At 39.3% G+C, this 13097-nt stretch overlaps 1 pseudogene; it reads right to left on the bottom strand.

Moving 5' to 3' along the window:
- Nucleotides 1-5784: 5784 nt before the first annotated feature.
- LOC112933311 (V-type proton ATPase subunit E 1 pseudogene) lies at nucleotides 5785-6493 on the bottom strand (annotated as a pseudogene).
- Between the last annotated feature and the right edge of the window lie 6604 nt (nucleotides 6494-13097).

Raw genomic sequence — 13097 nt, forward strand, 5'->3', positions numbered from 1 at the left:
GAGCAAAAAGCCATCTTCAAGAAAATTTGAGAAGTTTCATAAACTAAATCTAAACTCAACCAGAAAATAATTAGAGAGCAATTCAAGGTAATATAAGTATATTCCACAAAACATCTTCCCAGTTAACATTTTCCTGGTAGGATGCTTCTTGATTTCAGTGGTTTTCAGTGTATTTACAAGGTTGTACACCCTTCACCACTATCTAATTCCAGAATGTTTTTATCATCCCCAAAAGAAAGTCTGAATACATTAGCAGTCACTCTTATTTGCCCTTCCTCTAGCCCCTATCAACCATTAATCTGTCTCCTATCTTTTTATTTGCCTATTCAGGACATCTCATATAATTGGAGTCATATAATTAGTGGCCTTTTAAGCATGGCTCCTTTCACTGAGCACATTTTCAAGGTTCATCCATGTTGTAACGTGTATCAGTACTTCATTTCATTTTATGGCTGTATAATATTCTATTGTGTGTACATACACCATTTTGTTTATCCACTCATCAATCAATGGATATTTTGGGTTTTACACATTTTGATACTTCTTGATTTTTAACACTCAGTTCCCATGCAATGTCACATCTCTTGAAATACTGACTTTCAGCAATGTTTACATAGGAAAAATGTATATTTCCATCCTCAAAACTTAATATAACATTTTAGACAAAATTATGTAGGAGGAAAGTAATGGTATATATTCTAAATAAAATTGGTAGCATGTCAGGGTATCTGGGTGGTTCAGTGGTTGGGCCTCTGTCTTTGGCTCAAGTCGTGATCCTTGGGTCCTGGGATCTGGTCCCACGTTGGGCTCCCCACGGGAAGACTGCTTCTCCCTCTGTTTATGTCTCTCCCTCTCTGTGTGTCTCTCATGAATAAATAAATAAATTTTTTTAAAAATTGGCAGAATGTCAGAATCATAGATATTTTGAAAAGTATGCTGAGTGTCAATGGAGAAAATATCCATCTGGGATATTGCTGGAGCTAAGAAATAGATTAAAACAACACAGTCATCCATAGTGCATAAAGTCTATGGTAAAAAGTCTTGGTAAAAAGTCTTGGGTTAGGTCCCTCAAAAACAGAAGCCTGAAACAAGTATTTGAGTGCAAATACCTATTTGGTTAACAATCTTGGAAACACCAAGAAGTCGGTGTAAACAGAATATACAGTGTAAATAGAATAACTCAGAGTTATTCCACTCGAGGGATAATGGAGCAGCAGCCTTTATCCACCCACCTCTTCCCATCAGTCATTGGATGAGAACTGCCCCAGAGGGTATTAATTGGAAAACATTTATATTCTGTAACAAAGTCCTTATCCAGTGGACTGTGAAAACCCTGAAGCAAAGAATCTCAGGTGCTGGCAGCTAGAAATCCAATTGCTGCAGAAAAGGCCAGGATCACACACAGTGTCTGCTGGTCTTTTAGTCAGAGTTCTCCAAAAAAACAGAATGAGTAGAACCAATATATGAAGATATAAAGGAGGAAATTTCTTGCAGTAATTGACTAACCCAGCAATGGAGGCCATGAAGCCCCACAACCTGCCATCTATGAGCTGAAGAGCCAAGAGACCCAGGAAAGCTGCTAGTGTAATTCTGTCTGAGGCCAAAAGCTTGAGAACCAGGAGCTTCGATGTCAAGGACAGTAAAAAGTGGATCTTCCAGCTCAAGAAAAGGGTTCATCCTTTCTTTACCTTTTTGTTCTCTTCTGGCCCTCAACAGATTGGATAATGCTCACCCACATTGGTGAGGGCAATATCTTTCCTCAGTCTACTGAATCAAATGTGAATCTCTTCCAGAAACATCCTCACAGACACACCCCCAAAATGTTTTACCTGCTATCTGGGCATCCCTTAAGCCAATCAAGTTGACATATGAAATTAACCATCATATCTACACAGGACATATAAACTGTGCACGTTACTGCATACAGAGCGATCATTGTTAATTGCACTAATATTTGTGGTGATCAGAAAGTGATAGTTTGAGCAAATTACATCCTAACATGAACTAATACATTTATGTATTAGTTTTAGATAGTTCAGTGTGTTACGTTGCATTTTAAGATATGCTTAACACTGACCAACACCCATTACACTTTTTCCATTTAAAATAATGAAAAATAAAAAAAAATAATAAAATAAAATAAAATAGTGACAAATAGGACCTGGTTAGTATCTGTTGCATATAGCACCTGATTTTTAGGACTGGAGTATTCATGTTTAGAGAGAGAGGCTATTTACCTATTTATTTATTTATTTATTTATTTATTTAAGATTTTATTTATGTATTTATTTGACAGAGAGAGAGAGGAAGATCACACGCGAGAGAGCACAAACCAAAGAGCACTAGCAGGGAGAATGGCAGAGGGACAGGCAGGCTCACTGTCAAGCAGGGAGATTGATGCGGGGCTCCATCCCAGGACCCTGAGATCATGTCCTGAGCCAAAGGCAGACACTTAACTGACTGAGCCACCCAGGTACCCTGGGAGAGGCCTGTTTGTAAGCAAATGCTATATACTCTAGTTCAGATCCCATATAGAAAGAGATCCTTATATGCTGTAGTAGGTAGGACGCAGCCGGAGAAGAGAGGTCAGCCAGGAGGAAGAGCAGAATGTGCAGAGGGAGCATGACTGAAGTGTGTGAGGGTCAGATGTATCGCTCCTGTGATGTAGCTAACCACAGCACAATCTTTATTGAGCTACCCTTCACCAGCAGGTATTTCAACTTGTCTTTTGTTTGTTGAAGTGTTCTTGAGACCACAGGAACTGGGTTCTGTCCATATGACCATGGAAACTGTTTACTAAACAACTTTGTCCTTTGACTTTTTAGAACAAATCAGGGATGCAGACGTAGCAACATATAGCTACTTGGTAACTTTGTAACTAATCTTTAGGAAGCCATTTATAAAAGATAATTTCCAATAATTCATTCCTAAAATAAACATCAAACGGAAGGTATTTTTCTATCTCCCATGGTCTCAGGGACATGACACATCCCACCCGTCTCTGGTGGCCTGGCCAGTGTTTCCGTCCAGGCAGCAGGCCCCTGTAGCTGCTAATGACATCTTGAGTTGGGGTGGAAGGGCCAAGGTTGGAGATGGTGGAAGCTGCAGAGAGACAGCTCCTCAGGTGATGCAGATACCCTCCCTCTCTGGGGCCATGAGGATGCACGCCTCCAACATCAACTGTAGAGTAATTGATGACTCTGCACTGAAACCCATTGCTGATTTTGGGCTGAGGCCAGGCTTCCAACAAGCTATTCCCAGCCAGCGACCATGTGCTACAGAGACAGTAAGGACCAAGATAAACCCAGTCCTGGGAGACCTGGGGCTTCTTTAGCACGTGACTTTGGTTCTAGGACTCCCTGACAGCCTTGCTGAACTTGCTCAGGCCACAGGAGACCTAGGACACTTCCACCTAACCTTCCTACTCAATCTCTCTTTTTTTTTTTTTAAGATTTCTAAAATTTATTTATTCATGACAGACACAGAGAGAGAGAAGCAGAGACACAGGCAGAGGGAGAAGCAGGCTCCATGCAGGGAGCCTGATGTAGGACTCGATTCCGGGACCTACAGGGGTAGGGATCACGCCCTGGGTCAAAGGCAGATGCTCAACTGCTAAGCCATCCAGGGTCCTCTCAATCTCTTTCATTTGGAGTCAGACTTGCATCATAATTTGATGGTACTCCCAGCTTATCTGCCTTCTTCCCCATGTTCTCTCACTCAGATGTTTCCCTTAATAAAATCCTTTCACATCTACTCCCATTTTGGTGGCTGATTCTCAGAGGACCCAGAATAACACACTTTCTTAGTTTATAACAACTGATTTAGATTCTCCTTACCCAGAATTTTTGGCACTGCCTCAGAAATAGAATACTTGTAATACGTAGTTGTGAATGTTCTTCAGAATATTCCTCTAGCCAAGAGGTTGCTTTTCTATGAAGTTGGCTGCTACTCTTTAAAATTTGCCCTCAAAATAAGCTCTTCAGCCTTAACTTCAGAATTAACTTCTCAGCCTTAATTAAACAAATTAGTAATTATTTTCTAAATGATGCCATAGCTACAAAACCTTTAAGAAAAAAAGAAACAATTGGCTTCCTTATACTCCCCTTTCAACAACATAAGACAATCAAAAATATATTTATTTTTATGATACATTTTTATATATTTTTTAAGATTTTATTTATTTATTCATGAGAGACATAGAGAGGAAGAGACATAGGTAGAGGGAGAAGCAGGCTCCCTGCAGGACTTGATCCCAGAGCATCAGGATCATGACCTAAGCCAAAGGCAGATGCTCAACCACTGAGCCACCCAGGCATCCCTCATTTGGTTTTGTTTTGTTTTGTTTTTTAACAAAACTAAGAATATTTCTAGGTTCTAAGATACTATTTGCTGAAGTGGTGACTCTCAACTTTTATTCGGTTCAGAAACCCTTCAGGGACCTTGCACTCACCCCAGAAAAAGACCGGGGCATGCAAAATTTTACACAAAAACCTAGGCTAAGGGTCTTTCTAGGCTAAGAGGCATTCCAGAATGATCTAGTTGCTGCTTTTAATGGAATATTTTCTGTTTCCTAGTGTGAGCTGTTTTTGAAAAGAGAAAGTCAAATTTGTTGTCTACACCGGTTCGTTGGAATCTGTATGTAAGTCAACCTAACAAACATGAATCCATATTACTTATATTTCACTGTGGTGATCTTTTTCTTTTTGTCACACAATCTTCCTGTCTGAAATAGACAGTTTATGAGGGAGAATGCAGGAGACAACATGTGCACATATAAGACAGTGTAGAGACAGACCTCCTGGGTTTTAATTCCACATGGCCATTGCTTAAATACACCAACCCCTCTTCCACTTCAGGGCCTTTGCACTTGCCAGACCCTCTTCCCAGACATCCTTTTTCTCAAATATTCACATGTCCTCACTTCTTCAGCTGATTTCTTTTTTTTTTTTTTTTAAGATTTTATTTATTTATTCATGAGAGACCAGAGAAAGGCAGAGATATAGGCAGAGGGAGAAGCAGGCTTCATGCAGGGAGCCTGATGTGGGACTCGATCCCAGGACTCCAGGATCACGCCCTGGGCCAAAGGCAGGCACCAAACCACTGAGCCACCCAGGCACCCCTTGAGCTGATTTCTTACGTGTCACCTTCTCAGAGAGGCCTTCCCTATAAAAGCCTACTCTCCATCATTCTCTATCCTGACTTTGCTTTATGTTTTTTCATAGAACTCACAAGTCACCTTCTTGCTTATTTACTGTCTGTGGCCTCCTTTTTTTCCCATATAAACCGTTTGTTTTAATAAATAAGACATATTCATGGCTTAGGTTTTAAATCACATTTACAGAAGAGGAACACTTCTATGCCCAAACAGGTTAGCAGTGAAGCGACTACTGCTGGGAGGAATGCACGGCCCCCATGCACTTTAAGCCTAAGAGCAAAGACTTCATGTCAGAGAACACCATACACATCACCTCTAGGCTCAAGAACTGGAATTAGAGGACTGGAGGAAGAGTGGAGACTTGGTGAAGCTCCTGTGACCACCATCTGATACCTTCACCTTCACACTACAGAAGCCGATGGAAGTTGTGCTACTTTTAGATAAGCTAAGAAGGAGCTTTCCTGATTATATGAAGTGAAACTTTCTCTCTAGTGTTAACAATTAGGATAAGGGCATTAGCTACACAGAGTATCTTCTGACAAATACAGACTATGAGAACAGTGAAGAGGAAGCCACACAGATATCTCGTTTCTTCAAATATCAGAAACTTCCACGTCACAGCAAGAGCAGTGGATGAACTCTACCTCTCCCAAAGGTTTAGTCCAAAAACTTCCAGTTGGCATTTGCACCAAATAAGGCTCCCCGTACTTCTGGCATCATCTGCTGGGCTATGAGGTCCAGCCGGCTTTATAGAGTATTGGAAACCTTTATTTTACGATCCCCATTGTAGATCTGCACTCCCCCAGCTATTTCCTCAGGCAGGTAGGATTCCTGATCAATTTGGACATCAAGATCTTTTTTGGTGGCAATTTTATACATAGGAATTGCTTTTTGCACTGCAGCCTTTACCAGAGGGAAATCCTGTTTCCTGCAACGAACAATCATTCGAGGCTCCAACGATTGGTACAAACCCTGGAGAACCAGTTCATCCAGCAGCACTTGTTACCTGGTTGTATCTTTTACCACTTTGCTGAGTCTCTGTTTTGCTTCATTTAGTAGGTCTGTAATAAGGTCATCTTTTGCTCTGAGGACTTTGAGCCTTGCTTGATTCATCAGATTAGACATCTGAATTTTCTTCTGCTACTCAATCTGCTTTTCTTTCTTCTCACAGTATTCCATAATCTTCAGTCTTTGGTTTTGCACAAGACGACCTTTCTCAATGTTGAACTCTTCCTCTGACTTTGCATCTATTTCCTCTGCTTTCTCGCTGGCTTCTTGTTCAATGAAAGCCATCATATGCTTAATCTGCTTCTGCATGTTGGCATTGCTGAGGGCCATGGCGAAAGCTGTGCTAGGCCAGAAGGCCACTGGCTCTAGCTTAGCCTGGAAGACGATGGCAGAAAGCAGGAAAAGAAAATGTGTCTGTGTCCTCCTAAAAGGATAAAAGCTCCACATAAGCCAGGATTTTGCATGCATGCACCATCAGCTCCATGCTGCGGCAATGCCTTACACACAGTGAGTGCTCCACAAATATTTGTTAAATAAATTATAGAACCTTCAAATAATGTATGTTTGGAGTGTTTGTATAGAATCCTAATATGGTATACTAAATTACATTGAACTAATAGAGCCATATGTCTTTTATTGAGATATTAAATGACTTTTCAAAGCAAATGTCTGCAAAAATATAGTATCAAAGTACACAATGATTTAGTTATCTTGGGATTCTAATAAAGCTTCCTTTGGTCAATGTATCTGAAAGTTAAATGTATCAAATAATTACAGCTAATGTTTAAATAGTGCTTACTACTTTAAATGCTCTATATGTGTTAATTAGTTAAAACTTTTAACAAGAGCACAGGCAATTATTATCTCCATTTCATAGAGAAAGAAGCCTAGGCACACAGAGTTTGAAACCTATCCAAGATTACCCAGATAACAAATGGCAGAGCCAGAATTCAGGCAATCTGGTCTATATGGAAGCTTTTTTTAAAAATTATTTTTAAGATTTTATTTATTTACTTGACAGAGAGAGAGCACAAGCAGGAGGAGCAGCAGGCAGAGGGAGAGGCAGAAACAGGCTCCCTACCGAGCAGTGAGCCTGATATGGGGCTCAATCCCAGGACCCTGGGATCATGACCTGAGCCAAACATGGACACTTAACTAACTGGGCCATCCACCCAGGCACCCCTAGACTGGAGCTCTTAGCCATTACCCTATACAGCTCTTTTAATATGTGAAAGAGGAAAGTTGAAGTTTATGGTCAGGGAAATATCGATGTTTTCCATCACTTGTACTTTCTACTTACAGTGTGAACATAGCACTGCTGTGGTTATTTAAAGTGCCCAAACTGTCTTTTCTAAAAATTGAAGAAAAAAAATAAAAGGTTAATTGCTTAAACCGCAGATAATCTCAGAGCATTAGGAAAGAATTATCATTGGCTACCTCTTTCCTCTCTCTCCTAAGCAGCTTATTTATATACACATTGCACCACACTGAATTTTCAAAATCACCCTTCCAGTTCAGTCAGGGAATACATCTCCATAATAAAAGCAATTAGCTTGTAGAATGGTTTTCAGAGAGAAAGTAGCACATTCCTTACAGCTTTGGGTATGGATCATGTCACCTAACTGGGAATGTTTCTAAAGGAAAGATCTTGGGCCAGCCAATCTTGGAACCACAGCTTCTCTGTTCCTAGTTTGTCCTGCTCTCGTCAAAATGATAAGGACCTCTGAGGGCATCAGGTTCCTTTCTGAAACAGATATCATATTTTTTACTGATTCCAGATGTCCAATAAATTTGAGAACTAGATTTACTCTGATCTATAATTTTGTACAATATGCTGGAATTTTTGCAAAATCCATCTGGGAAAATAAGTTGGCAGTATTTCTAGGTTTCCAAAGCAGGTGTGAAATAGATTTAATGTGTACAGGGTGATGAGTACCTAATCCAGGCTCTCAGATGACCATGGTTTGCCACTGAGCATCCTGTGCCAAGAATCCATGCAAACATAGGCTGTGGATTTCAAGTGCTTCTGCAAATAGCTGGTTGTATATCCTGCCAATTTTGCTTAATTTTCTGGTGCAAATGGCAGCTGTGTCAGTGTCTGTGGATTTGACTGAATCACATTGCATTATTTTTTTTATATATTAGTGTAAAGAGAGACAGAGACAAGAGGTCCAAAATGGAGTTACTTGTGCTAAACCCAAATCAGCAAACCAACACTGAACACCTAATTTCAACCTCTCCTAGGAATGTAATCTTAAACCAGTAAATCTGGAATTTCCAGATCAGCCCTAATATGGTAATCCATCTGATAGGCCCATTCTCCTCACTCCCACCCAAGGAAGATAATCCACTCTTTCCCTGTTCCTACCTTTCTGTCTATAAAAAGTCTCCCATTTTGTAATTCTTTGGAGTTCATTTCTATTTGATAGATGGGATGCCGCCCAATTCATGAATTGTTGAGTAAAGCCAGTTTGATCTTTAAATTCATTTAGTTGAGTTTTGTTTTTTAACACTAGTAATTTTGGATTTCAGAAAAGTGAAGGTGTTGAAAAGAGTTCACAGATTTTTAAATTTTCCATTAACATTTTTAAAGAGCAAAGAGTTTGACATTTCTCCTGAAGCAGCTGCTTTAAATCACTATTGATTGCCTTGACATCTAGTTCTAGAAATAAACGGAAGTCTCATCTCACAAATGTTCAAACTAGGGCTTAACAGAGGTTTACAGACAGTCAGATCTATTCTTAGTTTACCAAATCTTGTGCTTTATTGGTAACCCATGGGTCTAAGGTCATTGGTAATCTCTACCTCATCCTCTTTTGAGAGTATCAGTAAATTTCAAACACATTTTGAAAAAGACCCTTGGCATTATAATTCCAAGTCCATGGAGTGGACACTTTATGCTTGGGTCCCAGCATTTCATTTTTCCTTTCTAACCTCCAATTTTGATTTAGGAAGTTCTTAGAAATTTGATTCCATCCTCAGCTCCTAAAATAGAGCATGTGACTTAAGCTAACCAATGGCTCAATCAGAGTTTGAGGGGTGGAATGAGATCTGAAATAACTGTAAAGGTTTGTACCATGAAGAAAGACAGCCTGAAGAAGAAGCCAGAACATGGGGAGAATAGAGCTGAGAACATCAGGGCAGAAAAAAGCCAGATCACTGATGACCTCAAGAAATCCTAAATCAAATCCCTTAAAGCATGCCTTACCTCTGGACTTCTCATTTACATGAGCCAATGAATTTCTTTTATTGTTTAGATCTGAGATGTGGCTTCTGTACTTAATTTAAAACTTTCCAGTAATAGTCTTGCAAGGTATAAACTGGTACACAGAGAGAAAGTTTCTTAATATTGGAACACCATCTGCCCCACTTTATGAAGTAGGATGCTTTTGGCTGCAACTATAGAATATCTATCTAAAAGTGGCTTAAACAGTAAGTTCCAGGACTGCCATGTTGTACAATGAGAATGGTTCTTCCTAGAGTTATGCAATATAATAGAGTGGCTTTGATAAGGCTATTTATAACATCACATCATAAGAAATTCAGAGGAAGACCTGAAACAGAGTCCGTCAATTTGCAACTCAACAAGATCATTAAAGACCTAGATTCTTTCATCTTTCCACTCTGCGTCCTCAGTGGTTTGGCTTGGTCCCTTGTAGTCCCAAAATAACTGACAAGGAGAAAAACATTTTCTCAGAAGTGCCCTATAGACTTTGACTCATATCTCATTGACCAGAACTGAATCACCTCCCTACACAAAAACAAAGATGAATGAAATTGGGAAAATATTAATTTATGGTTTCAGGCTCAGAAGGGATCTCACCCTCCCTGTGTACATTGCCACCTGATAATCTGAAAAAAATCAGAGTTCTTAACTAGGCTGCATTGGCAACAGACAGTGTTGCCATATCCAAGGGAATCATCAAAAACATTTTTTACAGATTTGTTTATGTTCTACCTTGAGAGAAGTGTTTCTCTCCAAATGCTCAAAGCACAATCATAAAGTGAAAAGAAAAAACCGACTCAGATCTGAGTTTTTAATGTTCATTTTATTATGTGTCAATTATACCTCAATAAAGTTGTTAAAATAATTAAGTTATAATTAATTACCTCAATTTAATTAATAAATACCTCAATAAAGTTGTTAAATAATTAAGTTATAATTAATTATTATAGTAGTATCCTGTCATACCTGATCATGATTGATAATTGATTGATTGATTGATTGATTGATTTGAGGAAAGAGAGCACACCCACAACAGCAAGGGCAGGTCTAGGGGAGTGTAGAAGAGAGGGAGAGAAAATCTTAAGCAGTCTTCATGCTCATTGCAGACCCTAGGTGGGGCTCATCTCATGACCCTGAGATCGTGACCCTGAGCTAAAATCAAAGGACTGACACCTAACTGACTGAGCCACTCAGTCACCCCTGACCCATGTTTTAATATTAAACACAAAGTCCCTGCGCCTCAGTGAATTCAAGAGCAAAGATATTAAACAGAAGCGGATGCTCAATGACATATTGTGCAAGCAAGGTGTGTCAGATGAGGAAGTTAATATCCTCTCACTACCTTCCCTTGAGGAAAATAAGTTGATAACCAGAGAGTAACTAAGATATTTGTTTTGTGTACTTGTGATTCAAGATATATCATTGCAAAACCTAGTTGTATTTCTGTAATTAGGAACAAAGTTTAACCAACAATAACTCAAGAAGTGACATATTAGAAGAAACAAAAAAATTTAGATAGAAAAAAAAAGGAAATCAAACTAAGGAGAAAGGGAAATACAGAAAGGGAAAGCAATAAAAATAATCATTTTTTAAAAATAGTTTACACCGAGCTACCATTTAAAAAATACCCAAATATAAGTGATATTTATGTTTTCAGAGATATTGCTATCCATATAATACTATTTCTTTTGAGTTTTTTAATATCATCAGTCCCATTTGCCAGCCTTATTATTTGTTTGCATTAAATTGTTCTCATAATAATCAAAGAAGACATACTGTGGGTTTCGTTTCTGTGAATGATCTGATGTATGGTTTTCCTTCAGTTCTAACATATTTAGATTAGTGGGGTTTTTTGGGGGTTTTGTTGTTGTTGTTTTTTCTATTGCAGAATGGATTCTAGTAATGGAGAATTTGGTTTTGACTTCATATTTAATATGTTCACTTTTCTAATAAACGCTCTTAGACCCTACTTATTTTAACATACGTCTCCCACTTTTTAATGTCTTTTATTTATAATGGCAGTTGCAAACTCTCTCAGGGAGAAATCGGTCCAGGATAGAGAAATTCTGTCTAAGTATCATAGTAGATAGTAATAATCCTATTATGGCCACTCCTTATATGGTATGATTTAGTTTACCCTTGCTAATCAAAAGTGTACATTGTTGCTTCTGAGATGCATCATTTTCTAGTGTCCTATCCTCTACATTTATCTCTCTTTAATGGGAGTTAAATTGACACATATTTCTTTATGTCCACATGGATTCCAAATGGTAGGCTCTAACATAGCTCCCAACAATCTCACACTCCTGGTATCCATGAACTTGTGCAGTGCCCTCCCTTGAATGGGGGCTGGACCTGGTAACTTATTTTAATGACTAAAATGTGGCTAAAGTGATGGGATGTCTCTTCTGAGATCAGGTTACAAAAAGACTGTGGCTTCCATCTTGGACTCTCCCTCTGAGGGAAGCTACCTGCCAGGCTGTGAGTACCCAGTGGAGAGAACCCCATGGCAAAGAGCTGAGGGAATCCTCCAACTCATGGCCAGCAAGTAACTGAGGCACTTCAGTCCAACAACCTATGAGGAACTGAATGTTGCTGACAACAGGTGAGTGAGCTTGAAAGTGGATCCTCCCCTAGTCAAGCCTTCAGATACCGCCCTGACTATAACTTGAGCCAGAAGCCCCCTACTAAGCTGTACCCAGATAAGTGTGACCCAGAGATACAGTGAGAAAATAAATGTTTTATGTTTCAGCCTCTAAATTCAGAGATAACTCAGTAAACGAGAATAAATAACTGACTTAATGGCCAATTCAGTCCTTTCCCCCCTCAACAACTAGATTGAGAACACTGTAAATGGACTGTCAGCTCTTAAAAAGGGAGAATGAGTTCAAGGCTATCAATTCACCTTCAGAAGCAGCCCCACTCTCTTTATTTAAATGGTGAGGTGGAGAGGGAGGGAAAACCACAACTCCCTGACTTCTTACCACCATACAGTCTGTCCATAATTAGTATTTGTTAAGTATATTAGAGTCCACTTTTCGTTGCCCTTTTTCAAAAACAGGTTTGAGGCAGCTTATATTAAAAAGGGTAAATACAATAAAGTTAATACTGAAATTTAAAAAAAACTTATTTGAGAATTAAGATTGTAGACAGAATTAAATTTGTTAATCAGCCAACCTTAAAATAAAGACATTATCCTGGATTATCTAGATGGGCCCAATGTAATCATAAGAGTCCTTAAATGGGGAACAGGAAGATAGAAGAGTCTGAGCCAGACATTTGGCATCAAGAGAAAGCATTTACTAATCACTGTGGGCTTTGACGGTGGAAGGGGCCTGAGCCCGGGAATTATTTTTTCTAAGTTTTCAGACCCTTCTCATTTTATCTGGTCATCAGACAAGACAATTTTAGGAATAAGTGGGCATCAAGGCAGGTTCACAATTTCAAACTAATTCCATCCTCTATTCTTTCAGTATTGACTTTTCATTTATTTATTTTTTTTAAAGATCTATTTGAGAGAGAGAGCACCCATGAGCAGGCAGGAGGGGCAAAGGGAGAGGGAGAAGCAGACTCCCCACTGAGCAGGGAAGCCTGACATGGGGCTCAATCCCAGAACCCTGAGATCACCACCTGAGCCACAGGCAGACACCCAACTGACTGAGCCACCCAGGCACCCCTGACTTCCCATTTATTTAGAGAGGCTGAAAG

The sequence above is a fragment of the Vulpes vulpes genome, chromosome 3, assembly GCF_048418805.1.
Source record: "Vulpes vulpes isolate BD-2025 chromosome 3, VulVul3, whole genome shotgun sequence".
NCBI classification, from domain to species: Eukaryota; Metazoa; Chordata; class Mammalia; order Carnivora; family Canidae; genus Vulpes; species Vulpes vulpes.